We start from the raw sequence: 7,368 nt of genomic DNA on the forward strand, positions 1-7,368 counted from the left end.
TTCGTTTGCTAAAGCTTTTCTAATGTCAAGTATCATTTCCTTAGACCATGAGATTGTGCAACTCCCGAATATCGTAGGAGTGCTTTGGGTGTGCCAAACGTCACAACGTAACTGGGTGGCTATAAAGGTACACTACAGGTATCTCCGAAAGTGTCTGTTGGGTTGGCACGAATCGAGACTGGGATTTGTCACTCTGTGTAAACGGAGAGGTATCTTTGGGCCCACTCGGTAGGACACAATGTGACCAAGGAGTTGATCACGGGATTATGTGTTACGGAACGAGTAAAGAGACTTGCCGGTAACGAGATTGAACAAGGTATCGGATACCGACGATCGAATCTCAGGCAAGTACAATACCGCTGGACAAAGGGAATTGTATACGAGATTGATTGAATCCTTGACATCGTGGTTCATCCGATGAGATCATCGTGGAACATGTGGGAGCCAACATGGGTATCCAGATCCCGCTGTTGGTTATTGGACGGAGAGTTGTCTCGGTCATGTCTGCATGGTTCCCGAACCCGTAGGGTCTACACACTTAAGGTTCGGTGACGCTAGAGTTGTTATGGGAAATAGTATGTGGTTACCGAAGGTTGTTCGGAGTCCCGGATGAGATCCCGGACATGACGAGGAGCTCCGGAATGGTCCGGAGGTGAAGATCGGTATATTGGACGAAGGGTATTGGAGTCCAGAATTGTTCCAGGGGTACCTGGTGATGACCAGCGTGTCCGAAAGGGGTTTCGGAGGCCCCGGCAAGCGTTGGGGGCCTTATGGGCCAAGGGGAGAGGGCACATAAGCCCACTAAGGGGCTGAGCGCCCCTCCCACCCCATCTCATGTAACCAGGAGAGGTGGGGGCGCCACCCCTAGGGCAGCCGCCCCTCCCGGCTTGGGGGGCAAGTTTCCTAGGGGGTGGGGGCGCCCAAACCCATCTAGGGTTTCCCCTGTGCCACTGCCCCTCCCCTAGGGAACCCTAGGGCGCCTCCCCCTCCTCCCTTCCCTTATATATAGTGAGGGAGAGAGAGGGCAGCCGCACCCTTGAACCTGGCGCAGCCCTCCCTCCTCCTACACCTCCTCCTCCTCCATAGTGCTTGGCGAAGCCCTACTTGAGAACCACGAGCTCCATCACCACATGCCGTCGTGCTGCTGTTGGAATCTCTTCCTCAACCTCTCCCTCCTCCTTGCTGGATCAAGGCGTGGGAGACGTCTCCGTTCCGTACGTGTGTTGAACGCGGAGGTGCCGTCCGTTCGGCGCTAGGATCATCGGTGATTTGGATCATGACGAGTACGACTCCATCAACCCCGTTCACTTGAACGCTTCCGCTTAGCGATCTACAAGGGTATGTAGATGCACTCTCCTTCCCCTTGTTGCTAGATTACTCCATAGATTGAACTTGGTGATGCGTAGAAAATTTTAAATTTCTGCTACAATCCCCAACAGTGGTATTAGAGCTAGGTCTATGTGTAGTTTCTATGCACGAGTAGAACACAAAGTAGTTGTGGGCGTTGATTTTGTCAATTTACTTGCCGTTACTAGTCTTATCTTGATTCGGCGGCATCGTGGGATGAAGCGGCCCAGACCGACCTTACACGTACTCTTACGTGAGACTGGTTCCACCGACTGACATGCACTAGTTGCATAAGGTGGCTAGCGGGTGTCTGTCTCTCCCACTTTAGTCGGATCGGATTCGATGAAAAGGTTCCTTATGAAGGGTAAATAGAAATTGGCATATCACGTTGTGGTTTTGGCGTAGGTAAGAAACGTTCTTGTTAGAAACCTATAGCAGCCACGTAAAAACTTGCAACAACAATTAGAGGACGTCTAACTTGTTTTTGCAGCATATGCCTTGTGATGTGATATGGCCAAAAGGATGTGATGAATGATATATGTGATGTATGAGATTGATCATGTTCTTGTAATAGGAATCACGACTTGCATGTCGATGAGTATGACAACCGGCAGGAGCCATAGGAGTTGTCTTAATTTATTTATGACCTGCATGTCAACATAAACGTCATGTAATTACTTTACTTTATTGCTAAAGCGTTAGCCATAGTAGTAGAAGTAATAGATGACGAGACAACTTCAAGAAGACACGATGATGGAGATCATGATGATGGAGATCATGGTGTCATGCCGGTGACAACGATGATCATGGAGCCCCGAAGATGGTGATCAAAAGGAGCAAAATGATATTGGCCATATCATGTCACTATTTGATTGCATGTGATGTTTATCATGTTTTACATCTTATTTGCTTAGAACGACAGTAGCTTAAATAAGATGATCCCTCACTAAAATTTCAAGAAAAGTGTTCCCCCTAACTATGCACCATTGCGAAGGTTCGTCGTTCCGAAGCACCACGTGATGATCGGGTGTGATAGATTCTAACGTTCGAATACAACGGGTGTAAGCCAGATTTACACACGCAATACACTTAGGTTGACTTGACGAGCCTAGCATGTATAGACATGGCCTCGGAACACGGAAGACCGAAAGGTCGAGCATGAGTCGTATAGAAGATACGATCAACATGAAGATGTTCACCAATGTTGACTAGTCTGTCTCACGTGATGATCGGACACGGCCTAGTTGACTCGGATCATGTTTCACTTAGATGACTAGAGGGATGTCTATCTGAGTGGGAGTTCATTAAATAATTTGATTAGATGAACTCAATTATCATGAACATAGTCTAAATTGTCTTTGCAAATATGTTGTAGATGAATAGCTCATGTTGTAGCTCCCTGTTTCAATAGGTTCCTAGAGAAAGACCAAGTTGAAAGATATTGTAAGCACTGATGCGGACTAGGTCCGTAGTCCGAGGAGTGTCCTCACTGCTACACAGAAGGCTTACGTCTTTGATGCACAACTTGATGTGCAAACCCCTACAACGTCGTCTGTGGATGTTGTGAACACCTGACAGACACATTCTGATGACTACTTGATAGTTTAATGCACCATACTTTACGGCTTAGAATCGGGATTCCAATGACGTTTTGAACGCCATAGAACATATGAGATGTTCCAAGAGCTGAAATTGGGATTTCAGGCTCATGCCCATGCTGAGAGGTGTGAGACCTCTGACAAGTTCTTTTGCCAACAAGATGGAGGAGAATAGCTCAGCTATTGAGCATGTGCTCAGAATGTCTGGGTCCTACAATCACATAAATCAAGTGGGAGTTAAACTTCCAGATAAGATAGTGATTGATAGAGTTCTCTAGCCACTATCACTAAGCTACTAGATCTTCATGATGAACTATGACATGCAAGGGATGGAGTTGATCCCGGAGCTGTTCGCGGTGCTTAAGACCGCAAAAGGTAGAAATCAATAAGGAGCATCAAGTGTTGATGGTTTGACAAGACCACTGGTTTCAAGAAGGGCAAGGGCTAGAAGGGAAACTTCATGGATGGAAAACCAGTTGCCGCTCCAGTGAAGGAACCCAAGGTTGAAACAAAACCTAAGACTAAGTGCTTCTATTGTAAGGAGAATGGTCACTGGTAGCGGAATTACCCCAAATGCATGGTAGATAAGAAGGCTGGCAACTTCAAAGTATATACGTGTTATTAATGTGTACCTCACTAGCACTCCTGGTAGCACCTGGGTATTGGATACCGGTTCAATTACCATTATTGGTGACTTGAAGCAAAAGCTACGGACTAAACGGAGACTGGCTAAGGGCGAGGTGACGATGTGTGTTGGAAGTGTTTTCAAAGTTGATGAGATCACCATCGCACGCTCCATCTGCCTTCGGGATTAGTATTGAACCTAGATAAATGTTATCAGGTGTCTATGTTGAGCATGAATATGATTAGATCATGTTCATTGCAATATGGTCATTCATTTAAGTTAGAGAATAATGGTTATTCTGTTTACATGAATGATACCTTTTATGGTCATGCACCCTATGTGAATGGTCCATTGAATCTCGGTCGTGGTAATACACATGTTCACACCAAAAGATGTAGAGTTAATAATGATAGTACCACTTTCTCGTGGCACTGCCGCTTAGGTCATATTGGCGTAAGATGCATGAAGAAACTCCATGTCGATGGATGTTTGGAGTCACTTGATTTTGAATCGCTTGACACATGCGAGCCATGCCTCATGGGCAGGATGACTAAGACCCCGTTTTCAGGTACAATGAAACGGGCAAGTGACTTGTTGGAAATCATACATGCTGATGCATGTGATCCAATGAGAATTGAAGCGTGCGGTGGATATCGCTATTTTCTCATCTTCACTGACGATTTGAGTAGATATAGGTATATTTACTTAATGAAGCACAAGTCTGAAACATTTGAAAAGTTCAAGCGATTTCAGAGTGAAGTTAAGAATCATCATAACAATAAGATCATGTTCCGACGATTTGATCAAAAGGGGATTTCCTGAGTTATGAGTTTGGCAATCACTTAAGACATTGTGGAATTGTTTCACAGTTGAAGCCACCTGGAACACCACAAGGTAATGGTGTGTCTGGACGTCGTAATCGAACCCTATGAGATATGGTGCGATCTATGATGTCTCTTACCAATCTACCGTTTTCATTTTGAGGTTATGCGTTAGAGACAGCTGCATTCACTTTAGATAGGACACCATCTAAGTCTGTTGAGACGACGTCATATGAACATTGGTTTGGGAAGAAACCAAAGTTGTCGTTTCTTAATGTTTGGGGATGCGATGCTTAAGGCTTCAGCCGAAGAAGCTCGAACCCAAAGCGGACAAACACATCTTCATAGGATACCCAAAGGTTACAGTTGGGTATACCTTCTATCTCAGATCCGAGGGCAAATTGTTTGACGCTAAGAACGGATCCTTTCTCGAGAAGGAGTTTCTCTCGAAAGAATTGAGTGGGAGGAAGATAGAACTTGATGAGGTTGTCGAACCTTTACTTCAACCAGAGAGTGATGCAACACGAGAAAGATGTTTTTTGTGGCGCCTACATCTGTTGAATAGGAAGTTAATGATAGTGATCATGAAGCTTCGGATCAAGTTGCTATCGAACCTCGTAGGTCGACAAGGATATGTACTGAGTGGTACGGTAATCATGTCTTAGATATCATGTTGTTAGACAACAATGAACCTACGAGCTATGGAGAAGGGATGGTGGGCCCGTATTCCGACAAATGGTTAGAAGCCATGAAATCCAAGATAGGATCCATATATCAGAACAAAGTATGTACTTTGGCGGACTTGCCCGATGATCGGCAAGCCATTGAGATAAATGGATCTTTAAGAAGAAGACGGACATGGGCGGTAATGTTGCCGCCTATGAAGCTCGACTTGTGGGAAAGAGTCTTTTCACAAGTTCAAGGAGTTGACTACGATGAGAATTTCTCACCCGTAGCGATGCTTAAGTCCGTCGGAATCATGTTAGCATTAGCTGTATTTTTCGATTATGAAATCTTACAGATGGATGTCAAAACAAGTTTTCTTACCAAGTTTTCGTAAGAAAAGTTGTATGTGATACAATAAAAGGTTTTGTCGATCCTAAGGATGCTAAAAGGTATGCTGGCTCCAGCAATCCTTCTATGGACTAGAGCAAGCATCTCGGAATCGGAATATATGTTTTGATGGAGTGATCAAAGCTTTTAGGTTTATACAATGTTTGCTAGAAACTTGTATTTACAAGAAAGTGAGTGGGAGCACTACAACATTTCTGATAAGTATATGTGGATGACATATTGTTGATTCGAAATGATGTAGAATTTCTGGAAAGCATAAATGGTTGTTTGAAGAGTGTTTTTCAAAGGAAGACCTGGATAAAGCTGCTTACAAATTGGGCATCAAGATCTATAGAGATAGATCAGGACGCCTGATGATACTTTCAAAGAACGCACACCTTGACATGTTTTTGAAGGATTTCAAAATAGATCAGTCAAAGAAGGGGTTCTTACCTGAGTTGTAAGGTGTGAAGTTGAGTAAGACTCAAAGCTTGACCACGGAAGAAGAAAGAGGAAGGACGAAGGTCGTCCCCTATGCTTTTGTCATAGGCTCTATACGGTATGCCATGCTGAAGTACCGCACCTGATGTGTGCCTTGCCATATGTCTGGCAAGAGGGCAGAAAGGTGATCTAGGAGTAGATCACCAGATAGCGGTCAAAATTATCCTTAGAGGAATAAGGAAATGTTTCTCGGTTATGGAGGTGATAAAGAGTTCGACGTAAAGAGTTATGTCGATGCAAGCTTAACACCTATCCGGATAGCTCTGAGTAGAGATACCAGATACATATAATGGAGCAACAATTTGGAATAGCTCCAAGTGGAACGTGGTAGCAGCATCTACGATATGACATAAAGTTTTGCGAAATACATAGGGATCTGAATATGGCAAGACCCGTTGACTACAACCTCTCTCACAAGCATAACATGATCAAACCCAGAACTCTTTGAGTGTTTATCACATAGTGATGTGAACTAGATCATTGAGTGTAGTAGACTCTTGGATGTTGGTCACATGGCGATGTGACCTGTGAGTGTTAATCACATGGCGATGTGAACTAGATTATTGACTCTAGTGCAAGTGGGAGACTGTTGGAAATATGCCCTAGAGGCAATAATAAATTAGTTATTATTATTATATTTCATTGTTCATGATAATCGTTTATTATCCATGCTAGAATTGTATTGATAGGAAACTCAGATACATGTGTGGATAAATAGACAACACCATGTCCCTAGTAAGCCTCTAGTTGACTAGCTCGTTGATCAATAGATGGTTACGGTTTCCTGACCATGGACATTGGATGTCGTTGATAATGGGATCACATCATTAGGAGAATGATGTGATGCACAAGACCCAATCCTAAGCCTAGCACAAGATCGTGTAGTTCGTTTGCTAAAGCTTTTCTAATGTCAAGTATCATTTCCTTAGACCATGAGATTGTGCAACTCCCGGATACCGTAGGAGTGCTTTGGGTGTGCCAAACGTCACAACGTAACTGGGTGGCTATAAAGGTACACTACAGGTATCTCCGAAAGTGTCTGTTGGGTTGGCACGAATTGAGACTGGGATTTGTCACTCTGTGTAAACGGAGAGGTATCTCTGGGCCCACTCGGTAGGACATCATCATAATGTGCACAATGTGACCAAGGAGTTGATCACGGGATGATGTGTTACGGAACGAGTAAAGAGACTTGCCGGTAACGAGATTGAACAAGGTATCGGATACCGACGATCGAATCTCGGGCAAGTACAATACCGCTGGACAAAGGGAATTGTATACGGGATTGATTGAATCCTCGACATCGTGGTTCATCCGATGAGATCATCGTGGAACATGTGGGAGCCAACATGGGTATCCAGATCCCGCTGTTGGTTATTGGCCGGAGAGTTGTCTCGGTCATGTCTGCATGGTTCCCGAACCC

Source organism: Triticum dicoccoides, chromosome 1A (genome assembly GCF_002162155.2).
Source record: "Triticum dicoccoides isolate Atlit2015 ecotype Zavitan chromosome 1A, WEW_v2.0, whole genome shotgun sequence".
Lineage (NCBI taxonomy): Eukaryota > Viridiplantae > Streptophyta > Magnoliopsida > Poales > Poaceae > Triticum > Triticum dicoccoides.